Here is a 19,035-nt window from a genome sequence, read left to right on the forward strand (position 1 = left end):
GTTTGTTGGTATCCACCCCTCTTATTTCTCAAGTGAGAAACAGAGGCACAGTGAAACAGAGACCTGTCGAAGACCACGTGGTCAATGTTGTTTATCCTTAGCACTTCCCCTCTAAATGAAATTCCAGGAAGAGAAAGATAGTATGCATCCACTGGGGCCAGAGGAAAATGGGCAGGTCTTCTCCCAGCCCACCAGTGTGGACAGATAAAAGCCAAGATTGATCAAGTATTGGTCAGAAACCAGGAAGAGAGCTATGGACGGGGTTGTAGCCTGCTTCAGAGTGGGCTTCTTCTTCCCCAATGCATCACCCAACCCTATCTTTCTCACTTCGGTTCTACAGTGACTTCCTGCAGGGCAAATTGCCCATCTGGCTTTCCTCTTGCCAGAAAGGCTCACAGCTGCAGACTCGTGGAGCCAAATGGGAGTGTAGGTTGGTGGGACGCTGCTGGCTCCTAGTGACACTCAGAGGTGCCGCTGCTGCCAGTGTTGCCCAGGATTAGGCACAAAGCTGCGTGGGAGGAGATAAGGTCTTTCCTGGTGACAGGACCTCCCACATGCTGTTTATAAGCACATCTGCCGCCATCTGGGCCCTGTCCCCGTGCTGGGCCTCTATCCTGCCAGCTCAGGAGCCCAGCTGTGTCACACACATTCTTCACTTTGATGCATTCCAGGCCACAATGTTTGGAAAGAAATGTGAGCTGGAGCAGGGGTGCAGCCTGGGGTAGGGCCCCAGGGGACAGACTTGCCCAGGCTTCTCCACCCCCACAAAAGAGTGCACCATCTGAAGTGGCCACAGCTTGTTCAGGAGATACAGGCTGCCCAGGTTCTGTGGCTGCAGCCCAGGGAATGGGGAAACCTCAGTGTGTCAACGCGCAGGGAGCAGGATAGGTGTCTCTCACTCTCCTTGCTGCTCCCTCTTGCCTGACAGCATTTCAAATCCCTACAAATTATGTTCTTTATCTGAAAAGAAACACTCTGAAATGTTAGTGAGAGTGAATGTCTTTGGGTGCTGAGTTTATGGATGATTTTTTTAATATGTAATTTGCTTTTCTTTACACATGGAACATTTTCTTCATGGATCTTAAATGATATTACAGCAAAAACATTTGGACAGAAACGTTTTTCTTTCCTGCCCAGAAGGCCAGTTATGGCTTCCACAGAGCAAAGTGTCTATCAGGAGTTTTGGGGACCATTTCTGACTCTTCCTCAGGCCCTTTGTCATCCTTTTCTGTCACCTCCACCCCCATTTCATCTGCTTTGGGAAGAAGAAATGCTGTTTTTCTTGAACTTAGGGGCTTTATATAACTTATTTCATTTAGTCATCAGTGTCAATCAAGAGATAAGAAAATTAAAAAGAGCAGAAAAGTGCTTTGATTTTGGGGTCTCCAGTCGCTGTCATCGACTTGTGGTTTCTGGCCTAGTGGTTGTGTTTCCATTCTCCACTGTGCCCACAACAGCCCAGAGCCTCCACCAGAGGTCTCCATGATCATTTTCTGTCATCACTTCTTACACACATTTACAAGGTGCTTGAGCTGCAAATTCAAATCCCTGAGCTCATCCTTCTCTTGTCTTGCTTTGTCCAGTGACATCAGGTGCAACCCCTGAATCTCTTCTGTTTATTATTTTGCAAAATCTACTCACATGTATCATCCAGTCAGCCAACTCCTAGCGATTGACAGTTGGTTGACTAGGAATTTTCAGTGGTGGCATTTTGCATGTCTCTCTCTAGTCAAGTTATGTCATGAGTTCACGGTGCCTTTTTAATTACTGAAAATAGAGCTATTGGCATTTGACTCTCATCAGTAAGAGGTCTTAGTTCAGCAATGTAAGAATCCATTTAGAAAGATCACTCTTGAAATTCTTTTCCTCTAAAGTCATTCTGGGAACCAAAATTGATATAAGTCAGTGTTCTCTAGGAAAATAGAACCAATAGTATTCATATTGATTTTGTTGTTGTTGTTAGGAAGTAGCTTTGGTGACTGTGGTGTCTCATATTTTGCAGTAGGAAGGTTGGGCATCCAAGACAGTTGGGTGTAGTTCTAATCAGACTCAAAAGTGTACAAACCAATGGAACTGATGGCATGAATTCCATTCTGAGGGCAAGAGAAGACCAATGTCCCTGCTCAGGTGACCATGTAGGCAGGCCGGCTAGCCTCCAACTGGGCCTTTTTGTTCTAGCCCTGTCTTGAATTGCCTGGATAAGGGTCACTTACACTAGGAAGGGAAATTGTGTTAACTCTGTCGACCAATTCAAATGAATCCACATCCAAAAGCACTCTCACAGGCACATCCAGAGTAAGGTTTGGCTAAATATCTGAGCAAAGCATGGCCCTCTCAAACTGACTCATAAAATTAAACACTACACATTCCTTACAAGACTGGGAAGGTGCTGAGTCCTCGAGAATTCTTAATTTTCAGCAATCGATAGTAGTCCCCAGTGATTTAAAAAGGAAAGACATTTGTAAATATATTGCAAAGGTCACAGGCTTGGAGAGTAAAAGCAACACGATAGCAGCTAAATTAAAGACGTTTCATAGTATGTTGAACACATGTGACTACCAGGAGATCCAATCTGTATTCTAAGTTCCTGTGAATCAAGGAGAAGGAAAAACCACCCAGTCACGTGAATAAGGCCTGCATATCCTGTGGTGATGACACAGTCTACCCAGTGAGGTAGATGAACACAAAGCAAGTTTATTCCTTGTTATGTGAAGTTCTCTGTGAAGTGCAATTTTCAAGGGGTTGAGCCCTTGAAACAACTTAACAGTAAAGGCTTCTTCCATGTGACAGCAATGGAAGAGTGAGCCAGAGCATTTCCCACTGGTCATTAAGTCCTTCCCTTCTCCTGACAGTCCATCCTCCCAAACTAGTCCCAGAACCACTGGTTAACCAGGGAAGGGAGTAGGAATAGGGAAAGCCTCATTTATGCTCATAAGGAGAGGAGAACTGGGTATGGATGGGCCCAATATTCTCAACTACATTCTAGGATGGTCAGTAAGCTCATGAAAATATCCTTAGCAGGCAGCGACTCACACTTATCAACTTGGCCAAATGAAAACAATTATTGGTGTTAGTAGGTCACATTGACAAGGAAGAGAACTTGTGATGTGAAATCTACATTGTGATAGTGTAGATGACAGAATCACACATGAGAGCAACTTGGCTTCTCCTTGAATCTTGAAAGATGTATGTGAGAGTAGACATCACAGAATTTTTTTATTGTTGCAAAACTTGATAAGCATCTAATATTCACCACAAGGAAGATGGGTAAACAAATATAGCTGCATACATGGCAGAATGTATGAATGTTAACAAATACCTCTTAACAATGACAAAAAGCAAATTGCAAAGATATATACAGGATGATATAATTTGTATGGTAATTAAAATGCGAAAAATACTACTTCACATTATTTTTATGTTTATGTCCTATTGTTCTTATTGCTCTCAGCTCTATTAATATCATCACTCCCCTTCCTTGAGTTTTAAATGTCAATGACTATATTTTTCATCCCTAGAATTTCTGTTTAGTTCAATTAAACATCTGGTTGATCTGGTTGGCTGTCTAAAGTGTTTTCAACTTTCTATTTTCTATTTCTGTGACTATTTTATGTGTGTGTCTGTGTGAACCTTTTCTAAAAGATTCTGAATATAGGGGCTCATGCTATGGTATAATAGTGGTATAGCAAGTTAAGACGCTGTCTGTAGTGCTGGCATCCAGTATGGGCAAAGGTTCAAGTCCCAGTTCCTTGTTAATGCATCTAAAAGCAGCACAAGACAGCCAAAGTGCTTGTGACCCTGTACTCATGTGGGGGATCTGGTCGAAGCTCCTGGCTTAAGCTTGACCTAGCTCCAATTATTGCTGTCATTTGCAGAGTGAACCAGTGGATTAAAGCACTTTCTCTCTAGCTCTCTGCTTTTCAAATGGATAAAATCAATCTTGAAAAAAAAAAAAGAAACGTTTTCACTGATAGACCCTGTACTAGCTCCTTTACATATGGTTTCTCCTTCATTTAGCTTTCTCTACCCACACCCTTGCCCCCAGAGGTGCACAAAAAATTTTGAAATCCATTTGCAGTATTTCATAATAGTATGGAAATGATTTTCCAAGTACTTGTTTGAAGACTTAAGATACACGGACTTCTAATTCATTTTGTACCAAATTGAGCCTATGTTTTCCATACTTTCTGAAGTCTGCTCATGCTATGTTGAATACAGCCCTATATGGGTAAGGAAATTTTCCTCAAACCGACTCTACTAGGTTTCTTTAAGCCACTGGAACACTGAGGAAAAATATCTAAAGTATCTTATATAAGGCTATGGGGTTTTCTCACATCTGTTGGGGTAAACATCTGCCTTGACGGTCTACCAATCAGATAGGCACAACATCTGCCATCCAGCACTGTGAGTATGAGGAAGAGCAGAGCCAGGCTGTGGATGTACCCACACGGACTGTGTGCTATGCTACACATGGAGCCTTCTTCACACCATCTGGCTGACTGTCTCTGCAAACCCCAGAAATTGGTCCCATTTTCTCAGAAATTAAAATTCAATAAGAGGCATCTTCCCTTTCAATCTTCTGCCTTTGTGTAGTAGACATAGTACTCCAATGACAAGCACAGGTGAATTGAATTTTATTTTCCCTATAATAGCTGCATCCAGCAGCAAACTCATGTATCAGTTATCAGAGATGAAAATAAGCATAATGCTTGATCCTGAACTTGAAATTGCATAACTGCAGCCAAATGCCTTTCAATTGAATCACACATTTGTTTTCCTTTTCTTTCCTTCCTCCTTCTTCTATTAAATTTCCATTTGTCAGTGGTGATCACAGCCTATTAGATGGCTGCATCAGAACACACTAAAATGAGAGAGGCCTCATTTAATGCATCACTACTCTAACCCTCTGACTCTTAAATACTCACCCTGAAGCCTTTAGCATTTGTCTCCTCCAAAACTAGATGGTGGGACTCATATTTGTCCGGTTCATTGTTTAATGCACACATTCAAAGCTCATGTATCTGATCAGGATAATGGATGCTTTTGTTCAGTGAAGGGAGCACAGGAATGAAAATTAACACCATTGGAGCACTTACTGTGTGCTTGGTGCTTTATTTATATGTCATCTCGCTGATCCTCCCATCATCTCAGGAAGAGAGATGCCATCTCAATTTGACTTATAATGAAACAGGGTCTTAAAGAGTATAATAGAGTGGAGATACAGGTAGGAGAAAGAGAACAATGGCAACTAAATGCTGGAATTGGACTCTGAACAAGGTGGAGGACATTGCCTTCTAGACTTGGAAACCTGGGAAACAAGTGGGTTTAGTGTGCGGTGAAGACCACATGGAAAAAGTGTGCACAAAGTTGGTTGAAGCAGTTCAGAAAGAGATAAACATTTGGGTTGGCTTTGGAATCAGGATAATTAAGTGACCTGTGCCATTTTAGCTTGCTGGCAAATGGTTGAACTGGCAAATTGCTCTGTATCCTACTCGCCTAGCCTGTGTGACTTAAAAGCCCAGCTCTGTCCCCTGTTCATGTGTGCCGAGGGACATTCCATCACCAATCCTGAAGTGTCTAGGCTGAAAAAATCACTCTGGATTTTTTTTAACTAGGTAAGGGGTAAATTCATAAAACAATGCACACACATCTATGTCTTATTTCCCCCCCACACCTAAATGCAAGAAAAGGTTTGAAATAGGAAAGCCAGCTTGAGAGGAGCTATTTCTGCCTTCAATCAGAGTTACTGTAAGGATTGCCTTTGTGTTGCATAGGCCAAGGAACTGAGTCTTCTCTGGTTTCCTGCAAATATTCTCACTCTTCTTGCCACACAGTGGGGCTCTAAAATTTGGTGCACAGAATTCCATTTAATTTCCTTGCCTTGGACTTCATCCAAACCAGCTTAGTTCAGAAAACATTTATTAACAATACATAGGTATTCAGTATAATAGAATGATAGTATTTCCTAAAAGCAAAATCAAGTCGCATAATTCATACAAAAACCTGATTTCAACATTACTTTTTTCAAAAGATGTATTTCTTTTTGAAACACAGAGTGGTAGGGGCAGAGGATGAGGAGAGAGGGGGGATAGACAGAAATCTCTCATCTGTTCATTTCTCAAATACCCAACACAGCTGAGGCTAGGCTAAAAGCCAGGAGTCAGAAGCTGCATCTTAGTCACCTCAATGGACTTCAAGGGTCTAAGAAGTTAGTCTGTTATCCTGTGCCTTCCTGGGCGAGTTACCAGGTAGCTGGATCAGAAGCAGAGCAGCCAGAATTCAAACTGGCACTCTGACGTGGACCTAGCAAGTGGAGGCTTAACATACTGCCTCACAAGGCAGGTGCCTGGAGTGATTTCAATGACATGAAAATCAAAATGGCTACATTAAATTTAATTCACTAGACATTAAATGTACCACTTTTAAGGAAGCTAGCTACCTGGGCCTATGACAGTCTGGCAATAAATGTGTATTCTGATCTTGTCTGAGATTCCTGGTTACTTTGGATATGTTATATAGTCCATGACAGTCAAGGGACTCGCTCCTCAGGGAGAATCTAGCTGTCCAGCTGTGAGACATTGTAGAACAGGATTCAGAGGGAAAAACGAAGTGAAAGCCTGCACATTCAGTATTCAGCAGACTCATTTATTTAAAACCTGTTATGCAAAAGGTTCTGTGAATGAAGCAGGGATGATAAGCTTGGCTTATTGTCCTCTAGCCATTCACAAATTAATAGTGGCCTGATAACCTGTTCACCAGCAGCTTTAACAATTCAGTCATTTTAATGGAGAACCACGGGGCGGGGGGGCGGTGGCAGGTAAAAGGTAGAAGATTGCATGCTGGACTGGAGGAATTGCACTGACTTTGCAGCAGGGGTGATGTTTGAGCTGGGCCTAGGGTGGTGGTAGGATCTGGGTGTGAATGGTGAGTTCTGGAAGACTTGAAGGCCTGGGAAGCAGCAACAGAAGTGACCTGAGGGGGAGGGGGACCTGGGGCAAGGTCACAGGATGACCTTAAGGAGAAGCATACATTGAGCCTACACAAGAGAGGTTCATGACTGCTAAGAATGGAAAGGAACAGACAGATGTTCAGCTGTGATGGAGGCTGGGATTTGTCCCTTAGGCAAAGAAGAGTCTGCTTAGGTTCTTTGAGCAGTGATTGCGATGGTGTGGAAGCTGTGTGTATTTCAGACAATGTCCAGTAGGTCATTTTAGGCCACTGTCTGATTAAGGGGACATTTGTAATCATAAAGAGAGGATAGTATCATAAGCACATGGGTGGACATAAACACGTGAAAAACTTGGGGATTTGAACTTAATATAAGTATCAGTCTCTCCAGTGTTTTCTCTGGAATTATTGTCCTACCTCTAAACCAAATGATTTGTCAGAGACTGGCAGGCCAATCCAATCATGTAAACCTTGGGTTTAATATTCCTCAGGGATTATTGTTTGTAGAACAAATGCCATGCATTCGTATGGAATTTAAGGTCTTTACCAAGCTGGCCACACCTTTTATGGCACCATACCTGAGTGTTCCCCAGCAGCTCAGGCTCTCTCTATGCTACTTTCTTCTTCTTCTTCTTTAAGATTTATTTATTTATTTTTATTGGAAAGGCAGATGGAGAGGAGAAGAGACAGAGAGGAAGATCTTCCATCCAGTGGTTCACTCCCCAAGCAGCCGCAACGGCTGGAGTTGAGTTACTCTGAAGCCAGGAGCCTAGGAGCTTTCTCAGGGTCTCCCACATGGGTGAAGAGTCCCAAGGCTTTGGGCCATCGTCAACTGCTTTCCCAAGCCACAAGCAGAACTGGGTCCCTATGCTACATTCTTCTAGCAAAGGACTTTTGCATATAGTTTTTCCCATGTCCAACTCAGTGCTCCCTCATCCTTCTATGCTCTTAGACTCCCATTGCTATTGCTCAGCAGTCTCTTTCCTGGTCTTCTACAACTTTAACCAAATTGATCAGCAGTTCTTGAACTGCCAGAGATCAACACAATGAGGAAATGCTACTCTCACATCCACCTTCAAAAGTGTTGGCTCCTTATCAGGCCAATATGCCTTCCCTAGGTCCTCATATGAGGATCCTACACCTCTGGGTTCTCTCAACATTCCTATTCAAGGGTTGGGTACCTGGGGCCGATCCTAACACTTTCTGGCTAGATGTGCACAAAACAAAAACTAAAAATGTACATGTTGTCTTAAGGTTTGAGATGACAGGAAATTCTTGGCCAATTCTAGTTGAGGATGTGATCAGGGGACTCTGTTTCCAAACTTTTCCTAGTGGGAAGGATCTTATATGAATGATCTGGGTACTTGGCTAATGTGGTTGTGTGTAGGTGGGGAGATTAAGCCAAGAGAGTATATCTAGCCAAATACTAATCAGGTACCAACCTCAGTTCCAGATCCTTCACTAAAAAGGTTAGGTAAATGGAGACAGAACAGACCAGCCACCTGTTACCTTAAAAACACAGCCTCATGCCAACCTCCACTTATTTCTACTTTCACACCACTTGTATCATACACTTGTTCTGCACCAGAAGTTAGTGTACCCGTGAACATGATGGTTCCTGCCTGAGGACTTGAAATCTGACTCCATTTCTGCCCATGGGGAAAATCAATGGGAACTCATTGAGTACCAGCAAGGTACAAAAGGGCATAGCATTTCAAGCAACACACAGGCACAGATTAAGAGTCACACTCACATTCTGCTGTCAAGTTGAAGCTCTTTTTATGCGATCCAAACTCTCAGCCAGGCCACACTCTGCTCTGGACACTACAAAGCGTCCCTGCTTCTGCTACCTCTAGCAATGCCCCCCACCACCATCTCACATTCACACAACCACTGTGAAGGGCAGTGCCCCTGTGCTCAGTTTTTCAGCAAGAGGAATAGGTAGGTGCAGAAGTTTTCTGGCAGCACATGGTAGGTATGTGTGACAGCAGACATTCAGCTCCACATCAGTTGGCTCAGATTCCAAATCTAGCCACCACAACCAGAGGGAGGCCTTCACAGGTGAGATTTCATCTAGTCCCTGACCTGGATAACCTCCTTATCCTGCCTGAGCCTCAATTCTCAAACTGTGAAAACGGGCATATCCCAGTGTCATGCTGACAGGCTTGTTGGAGGCAGAATGAGATTCCAGTTCATGGAGCACAACAAAACCTCAAGGAAAGCATTCCTGCTGTGGTGACTGTTTGCATTGGGACAGAACTGATTAACCCCTCCCCTGGGCCTTGCTCCGATTCTGGGGAATAGGAGGAGCAGGAGCTGCTTCTTTCTCTTGTCACAAGACGCTGTGATGCTGGTTTGTTTTCTTGATTCATCCAGAGCAGGGACGCCAGCATGTCTGTCAACTTGTTACCCACCATGCACTGCTGCACAGCTGGCTGCTGGCAAATCCCAGGCCTCCCAGCTGGCTTAGAGCAGGCTCATAATCACATCAACAGGGTCTGTGAGTCTCCAGGGTTTGTTCTTCCCCAAAGCTTCCTGGCCCAGAGAAGCCTACGGGGCCTCTGCCTAACTTCCCATTGGCCACTGAGAGGTGGGAACACTTCCCCGAAAGGAAAGCTGCCTCCACATACCTCTCAGGGCTTTCTCTGTCTCTGCTAATACATGCCAGTTTGCATACTCAATTGTCTCACTTCATCAACATTGAATACTTGAGAAAATAAAGAGCTTTCTCTTTTTCTAAGCGTGTTTCTGGAAAACTCGTATTAGGTTTGATCAAAAAGATAAGGCCCGGTAAGTGTGGATGGACCTGATACGTATATATCAGGTATGATATATGAAGCACTACCTAATATGTGTTTTTTGAGTGGGACTGGGGAGGTGGCAGTTCTTTTTTTTTTTTTTTTTTTTTGAGATTGGTAATTTTACTATAGGCCCAGAACCTTCCCCAAGTATGAGGCAAGGGGTTGACATGATTTATTCTGACGTCAACAACATGGACCCTTATAGGTTTGAAGTCAGAAACTAAGTCAGTGCCAGGTTTGATTGATGAATGGCTTTGGCAGTTCACTACACACCTGTACATCTCAGTTTCCACATTTGTCAATGGAGACAAGCATGGCTTCATTGTAAGACATCATTTATACACAAACACGCATGCGCGCGCGCACACACACACACTAGTTAAAGGTGGCTATGGAGGTGCCATTGTTGTACTGCTAAGCTGCTGCCTGTGATGCTGGCATCCCATATGGGAGCACTGGTTCCAGTCTAGTCATTCTGCTTCTGATCCAGCTCCTTGCTGATACATCTAGGAAGCAGCAGAAAAAAATCCCATGTACCATTAGTGGTCTAGGTGTCCCACTTGGGCCTCTGTACCCAAGTGGGAGACCTAGACTTTGGCCTAGCCCAATCCCAGCCACTAAGGCCATTTGGGGAGTGAACATAGAACATTCTCTCTCTTCTCACTCTTTCTGTCCCCCTCCCTTTCTTTCCGTCTCCCCTCTCTGTCTTTCTGTAATTGCCTTTCAGGTAAATAAAGCTTTTCAAAAGAATGATGGCTAGACTAACAATTTTTAGCCCAGAAAAACGAGTTCGTTTAATTTTTAAAATTATAATAAAATATAGCTAACATAAAACTTAAACCATTTGAAATGATATTTCATTATTGCTTTTTAAAAAATATTTACTTCAGAAGGAGAGAGAGAGAGAAAGATTCCCATCTACTCTCCAGATTCGCAAGGTATCTGAAGGTGCACAGGCTGAAGTTGGGAACTCAGTCCAGGCCACCTCTGTGAATGGTAGGGATCTAATTACTTGAGCTATCATCACTTTCCCAATGTACCCTTAATGGGAGGCTGGAGTCAGGGGGCAGCCAGGGATAGCTCAAATACTTGCACATCTGAAGGCCTGAGTTGAGTTCTGAGTTCCTGGCTTCTACCTTGTGCAGCCCTGATGGTTGTAGATAAATGTCTTGGTCTATCTACCTATCTGTCTCACTGTCTTTTGAATAAAATGAAAATAACATGAAAAATGAAGAAAATTTTATTTTGATGCAAAAACTTTAAAATCTTTTCATAATGTTTTCCGTAATACTTATCTTCCACAGGCTTTTTGAAGACCCCCTTGTAGGCCCATGAGTGGAATTGCTGGATAATATGATCATTTTTTATTTGACTTTGAGGAAGTGCCATACTGTTTTCCACAGTGACTGCATTCTTTTACCAGCCCCATTAGTAACATTTGTAAAAGCTCCCATTTCCTCACATCCTCAAAGACATTTGTTATTTTCTGTTTGTTTTTTTCCCCAATGAATATGAAGTGGTACCTCATTGTGATTTGATTTGTTTTTCACTAAGGATTAGCGATGTTGAGTATCTTTTCAGTAAGACCTTTGTGTGTCTGTTCAATAAGCCTCATTCAGCTCCACAAAGCGAGTTTTTCTCATCCCAAAGCAGTCAGAGTTCTAGATGTTAGGGTGTCTGTGGTCCCCACGTGGTTGGTCCATGCACACTTCTTGAGGTAGACCCTGAGGAGAGGGCTATGAACCCTCAAATGGGAAGTGTGGTACCTGATGCCAAGGAAAGCGGGAGAGGAATAAATTCCATAAGAAGGATGTATGTGTTCCAAGGGGTGCAGAAGTGGTATCATCTGACAGAATGAACATTTAGGAAAATTAAGAAATGCTAATAGTGAGAAGTAAGGGAGAAAAGACATTCTGGCTATTATCGACAATACAGGAAAAACATGTGGAGGCAAAGAAAATACCTTCACCATCAGATGTTCAGTACTTGGAGCCACTTGACCTTTGATTCTTCCAAATCTGTGAGCCAAAATAAGCCCTCCTCCTTCCTACATAACCTCTTTCAAGTATTTGTTATTGTGACAGTAAACTAACACAGCCATTACTCAGACTCCAACAACAGGTGAGGGAATTGAGGCTTCAAGAGATCAGAGACCTGACTGAGACCCAGAAGCAGCTGGTGAAGGCAGCAGAACTTGATGTTTGGCTCAGATCTGGGGCTCAAGGTGGTAGAGGCATGCAGGGAGGAATCAGAGAGGAAAACAATATTGTTAAGCAGTCCATCATCCACTCCCATGCTCCTGTCTCATTCATTTACAAGACAGGAGATTCCAGAGTTTGGTCTGGCAGTCAGAGACCAGGGAGAGAGCAGAAGCTGAAATGATAAAGTTAGGGGAAAATAAACCTATTATCTATGGCTGTTCTGTGATTCAATGAAAGCTGAGCTGTTCTTGTGTGATATTATGTACATGATCAATGATCTGATTACTCAGATTAAGCCTCAGGAAATGGGAAGAGGTCACTGACAGGCCTCAGATGGAAATGCTCCCTGTCCCAAGGATACCATTTTGGAATATACACTCCACTAGCTTGGCAGATCCATCTAGCCCGGGCTACCTGATCAACTTGTTTCTTGTCAGCCCAAGGGCAGATAGATAGTGGCTACTGTGGTCCGAAAACATAGGCTTTTGTTTTCTATGTTTCTGTTTTCCTTAACTGCAGAGAAGTTATTTTTAGAACGTTCCTTGCAAATGGCTGAAATTCCCTCTCTAATGTGAGCAGACCTGGTTCAAATCCCAACTCTTCCTTTCACAATTGGAAGGTCTTTGGTAGGATTTCTGCCGGCCTTGGGCTGCCACCTTGTTTTCCTCCATATTAAAATGACATTAATGATAAGTCCTTCATACTTTTGACGTGGGATTTGAATACTGTGGGATTTGAATAAGAGGCACAATGATAGACATGTGGGATATTGGGCTACATATTGATTCTCCAGGAGAATCCAGGCATCTAAGGACAGACAGGAGGAAGCCCATGTTGATGTTTCCTCCTTAGCACAGGTGTACACACATGCCCAGGATGACCCCTGTGCACAAGACAGCTAGTTCCTTTATAGCACAGTCCCTGTCTACACTAAAATACTATTTGAATCCCTGTATCAGCTATTTGTGGGGCCCCTAAGAGAGAAGAAAAAAGCTGTGTGAAGAAGATTGGAGTGGGGACAGGTATTGTGACCTGATCTTGGGTGATATATCACTTTTCTCCCTTACAGATTCTTAATAAATTCCAGCCATCTCAGCCTCTCTGAAATTTCACTGCCAAAAAAGAGATTTTGGCTCAGCATTTCCCAAAAACTCTGACCTCAGAGACCTGTAGTTAAAGCATCTGGCATGCACTGGAGTTCTGAGAGTCTACTGGACCTAGTTTGGGAACACAGAGCCAAATATGTGGCTGCTTACCATGTCCTTGATGGGTAAGAAGTACGATTTGATGCTAAGGAACAGCCGGCCTTTCCAAGCCTAGGCTGAAAGAGCTCATTGTCTTGGAAGATATGAGTGGGGCAGATGTTGTGGTACAGAAAGCTAAGCCACAGCTTGGGGTTCCAGAGCCTGGATTCAAGTCTTGCCTCTGTCTCCAAGTCAACATTCCCACTAATTGTACCCTATGAGACAGTAAAATGGCAGTTCAAGTACATGAATCCTTACTCCATGTGGGCAGTCAGATCCAGTTCCTGCTCTTGGCTCCTGGCTTCAGCCTGGCCCAGCCAAGTCTGTTGCAGGCATTTGGGGCATGAAACAGAAGTGCAGGAAATAGAAGCTCTCTCTCTTTTTTTTCTTTCTCTCTCTGTCTTGCTGTTACTCTCACTCCCCTTTGTCACTCTGCCTTTCAAATAAAAATAAACATTAATAAAAAATACTGAGCAATGCCAAAGTATAGAAAAACTTGTACCCCACATTCTAGAGTCTTTTTTTTTATACAACCAACTGTAAATATCACACTCTGGCTGCAAAATGTTTGCTCTCTTTAATGCCTAGCTGGGCTTGGAGACAGAATTTCTTCATTTCCTCTCTAGCTCTACTAATAAGATATCATTGTTTTTGTTTTGAGGGGAAAGGCTTCTTGCACTGAATAGCCATCAGTATAGTTTCCACAAGTATTGCTTATATGTAAGAGCTGGTGAAGTTGACCAGTGTATAACACTGCACACTATGCAGTTTCTCCATCCTCTTCAATGCTTGCCTTGTCTCCCCAAGATTGACTATTACAATCCTAGCATATTCTTTTTCCAAAACCAAATTACAGCTCTTTCTCTTACATTCGCCTTCCCTATTGTCTTTTATTTTTAAAAAGATTTTATTTATTTATTTTTATTGCAAAGTCAGATATACAGAGAGGAGGAGAGACAGAGAGGAAGATCTTCTGTCCGATAGTTCACTCTCCAAGTGGCTGCAACGGCTGATGCTGAGCCAATCCGAAGCCATGAGCCAGGAGCTTCTTCCAGGTCTCCCACATGGGTGCAGGGTCAGGGTCCCAAGACTTTGGACCGTCCTTGACTGCTTTTCCAGCCATTAGCAGGGAGCTGGATGGGAAGCACGGATGCTGGGATTAGAACTGGTGACCATGTGGGATCCTGGTGTGTGCAAGGCGAGGACTTTAACCACTAGGCTATTGTGGCAGCCCCCCTATTGTCTTTTATCACATAAATTTCATATATTATCTCCTTCAGTCATGAATTTTGTGCATGATTTTTTCACATATCCAATTGCAAACTTTTCAACAGAAGAGATAAACATAGCCCATGAAGTTGATCAAACTATGTTTCTGGAAAGAGATTATTTTATTATGGGGTCAGCATGGTGGCCTAATGGTTAAAAGTCCTCGCCTTGCATGTGCTGGGATCCCATATGAATGCTGCTTCATGTCCTGGCTGTTCCACTTCCCATCCAGCTCCCTGTTTGTGACCTGGGAAAACTGTCTAGGATGGCTCAAAACCTTGGAACCCTGCACCCACCTGGGAGAACCGGAAGAAGTTTCTGCCTCCTGGCTTTGGATCAGTTCAGCTTTGGCCATTGCAGTGGCCACTTGGGAAGTGAACCAGTGGATGGAAGCTCTTTCTTTCTGTATCTCATTTTCAGTAAAATTTGCCTTTCCAATAATAATAAATCTTAAAAAATTTGTTGTGATCTAACCAATGCTGTAAAATTCAATAGGATGTCATTGCTCTCATTTTATGAAAGAAGACATAAAATTGGGAACATCAAGGGGATTGTTGAAGGCATGGATATTTAGGAGATTTCAGTGTTTCAATTTTAACACTGATCCAACTGCAAGTTTTGGCTCATTCCAAGCTGCATGTCATCAGTTCTTTGTTTTTTGCAGTAAGAGAAGTACAACTTCACCTCCTGTGCAGATATCATTATCAGTTTTATTGGAATTTTTGTAAGTACAGAGGTCAAATAATGACAATTTGAATGAACCAAGAGATAGTCTGGCAAACTTCCTAGACTGTGAGGTTATCCCTTCACTTTTGTGTTTTCATTATACTAATTAATACTTGTGCCAAAAAACTCTTCAGCCATGGTTTCTGGATCAGAGGAAATTTCTGATCAGAAGGTTTTGTGGCCCTAGGGTTGTGACGAGCCTTTGACCTTTATAAGGAGAACATCATGGTACAGAGAGGATCCATCAGGAAAGCGTGGCTTGTGAAAAACTTGAAGCATCACTGGAAACTTGTAGGAGGGATAATAGACCAGAGATTGTATCAGTCCTCAGGTGATCCTGGTAGAATCTGACCAGACCCCGAGTCCTGCCTGAGATCTGGTATATCTGATTCCCTAAGGTGGGCAGAGATTTCTGTGCTTGCACTAAGTACTGCAGGTCTTCAAGTAGAGGAAGTTGCAAATCACTCAACTGAAGTGAAATGACCCAAGACCATGGCCACCTCGTCTTGCATAGTGGAAATCTTTATGGTTGTTTCTAGTGCAGGTCCCAGAGAATGAGGACAAACTCAGTCGGGGTGCTTTGGGGAGGATGGGTTTCCCAGAAAGAGATCATCTATTCTTCTTTTAAGTTTTAATTAGTTAATTTGTTTGAAAGACATGGTGATGGGAATTAGAGGATCTTCTGTCCACTGGTTCACTCCTCCAAGGCTCACAAGAGCATGGCATGCAGGTGTCCCAACTGGCACCTTAACTTGCTGTGTGCCATATTGAATACCCCAAACAAGTCAGCTCCTTCACCTTCTTAGGTCCTCATGCACTTGTGACATTTTTAACTTCTAGAACTATGGTATCTGTTCCATTCATTTACCCATCCAACATTAAAAAAAAAAAAGACTTTTTAAAAGTGAGGGTGAATTTTGTAAGTTGTGCATCTGCTGTGCTCTGAGCCTATGATGAGCCTGCAATATTCACTGAATCAAGTAACAAGCTTCTCTGCTGAGTCATAGCGTAAATATGGCAGGTGCAAATGACTCAGCCTTCATGGAGATGGGAAAAGGAGGGGGCAGAACTCCTTTCCCTCTTCAAAGAAACACCTGTGAGAACCTGGCAATGTCCTGCTGCTCTGGGGGCTGATGGCTGAGTTAGGGTGTTTATCAGTGGCTCCCCATCTCCCAGTCTTCCCATCAGCCAGGACTTTCAGTCCTTAGCAAGTACACTTTATGATATTGTTTATTTCTGGTCCGTCCTTCCTTCCTTCCTTCCTTCCTTCCTTCCTTCCTTCCTTCCTTCCTTCCTTCCTTCCTTCCTTCCTTCCTTCCTTCCTTCCTTCCTTCCTTCCGGCTGGGCTCCCTCCTTTGCTTCCTACTGGGTAGGGGAGAGGCAAGCCCAGGGGCTACAATGGAGGACTCAGTCTCAGTGTGCTGGTGGCCCTGAGGTGACCCTGAGGGGTTCATTGGTGGGCGGGGCAGGCTCACTCCTCTCCTCCCTGGCATCCTGGAGGGCAGGTACCCTGTACAATGTGACCAGGCTATACCTGGAACCTGGGGCTCAGCCTGCGTGCCTCTTTCAGGGTAGGAGCCACTTTTGTCTCCATGTGACTCTTCTGGCCCCATGGACTCAGGCCTGTGGCCGTGAGGGCCAGAAGGCATCACCTCCCCAGAGACAGAGCATCCACAGACCGGCCAGGGACTCCTGTGCTTCCGGTTCCTCGGGGCCTCCCAGAGGCTGCACAAGAGTGACCTCAGCATTGTCTTTATCTACTTCTTTCTTCTGCATCTTTCTTTTTTTAAAAGATTTATTCATTTATTGGAAACTCAGATATACAGAGAGGAGGAGAGACAGAGAGGAAGAACTTACGTCCGATGATTCACACACTCCCCAAGTGAGCGCAGCGGCCGATGCTATGCCGATCCGAAGCCAGGATCCAGGAACTTCTGGATCTTCTCTCTTCTTCTCTCTGCACATCTAACTTTCCAATAAAAATAAATAAAACTTAAAAAAAGAATGTAATGGAGCTGATATAACTCAGGTTTGAAGGTTAAGTAAGTGTCAGGTGAGAATGTGATGTCCTTGGGATAACATAGAGAAAATTGTTCTTGGGATAACATAGAGAAAATGAGGCATTTTCAGGTCATTTAAAGAAAGATTGTATCTTTCTAGGGTGTCCCCAAACTGTGTTAGCAATGATCTCATGTGTTCAAGCCTTTCAGTCACAGAGCCTGGCTTTAGTGTTGGGTTCAGTACATTAATCTGCCACTAGCATACCATTAAGCACCATTTGGAGTTCTGACCCTTCAACCTCTGCTCTATCTCCCTGTTCATGTGCCTGAGAAGGCAGCACAAGACAGCTCACTTCCAAAGCAAGCTGTGGAGCTATCCCAGGAATGCAGGACTTGCATTCTGCAGCCTTGTGTTTTCTTTCACTTACAAACTGTATGTTCATGGACCAAGTACTTAGCTTTTCTGATCCCAGTTTATTCCATAGAAAATGGTCATCACGATCTCCAGGTCACCAGGCTTTGATAATAAAATGAATTAATTCATGGGTCAGAAAAAATCTTCTTAGAAAAGGGAAAATAGGAAGTACTTAAAGTTTGTGGTTTATATGAGCTTTATGTCAGTTATTCAACTCCACCATTTCAGTGATAAAGCAACTATGGGCAGGACAAAAAGACTGGATGTGGTGTACCAGGACAACTTTATTTAAATTCCATGGGCCATTGTTTGTAAATTCCTGGATTTTCCTATGAAATGCTACCACAGGACCTGCTACAAGGCAACCCATGAATAGTTAGCTTATTATTGCTAGTATTACAGTTTTTACTAGTGATCATCTTTGGATGGAACTGAGCATTTATGGAGATGCACATAAAGCCAATAAGTGTCATAGAAAGACCATCCCATTGTCATCATTTAAAATCATAGAAAGATGTAGTGTCTCAAAGTTACTGCAAAGATGAATGCACTATCAACTGGAGAATGCAGACCAGGATAAACCGTGTGTGTGTGTGTGTGTGTGTGTGTGTGTGTATGAGTGTGTGTATATGAGTGTATGTGTAGTGAGTGTGTGTGCATGTGTGAGTATGTATATGAGTGTGTGTATGTATGTGTGTGAGAGTGTGTATGTGAATTGATGTGTGTGTGTGTGTGTGGTGGGAGGTGGGGTGGAATATTATTAATATTCTTAACCAGAAAGATCCTTGCCCAGGTATAATGGGACTCACCATCACCATTTGTCACCTAAATTCTTTATAGGTAAGTGTCAAGGAAAACCCATCACGATTAAAGGGTCCTTAATTTGAATCTATGCCTGGAGATAATGATTATTCCTTTGGCTTGAGCATGAGTGGGGCCCTCCCTTTGACCTTTCAAAGTCATCCAGGATAGGGAAGGTTGGGGGAAAGATAGACTGCCTCTGTGTCTGATCCATGGTGGAGTACTCACTCTCTACCTCTCTCTGAGTTCTAGAATATTTTCTACTTTTTTTTTTCCTCTTTGACTCTCGGAAATACTGTCTGTTTTGGGTCAGAATGAGAGCTGAGAACTTTGAGTTTCCACATGGAGAGGCTCAGAAAAATTCCACAAGAAGCCTGTTTGGTGGTGTCCTTAGTGTCAAATTAAATACTGCAGTAACAGGTAACATAAGAGGTTCTTGCTAGGGGACCACACTGAAATTCCAAACAGAAGGCTCCAACAAAGGAGAATTGAAGGCTTCCCTGGTGGCTGAAGGTACTGATTTACATAGACAAAACCTTGGAAAAGGCGTGATTTTCCAACAAATGCTGAAAATGGCCCAGGTATCAATTTCTGGATCTCTAGCGATTTTGGGAGACTGAGGGACACAGT

Source organism: Ochotona curzoniae, unplaced genomic scaffold (assembly GCF_017591425.1).
Source record: "Ochotona curzoniae isolate NIBS_2020 unplaced genomic scaffold, NIBS_Ocur_1.0 contig_3622, whole genome shotgun sequence".
In the NCBI taxonomy this organism is placed as follows: domain Eukaryota; kingdom Metazoa; phylum Chordata; class Mammalia; order Lagomorpha; family Ochotonidae; genus Ochotona; species Ochotona curzoniae.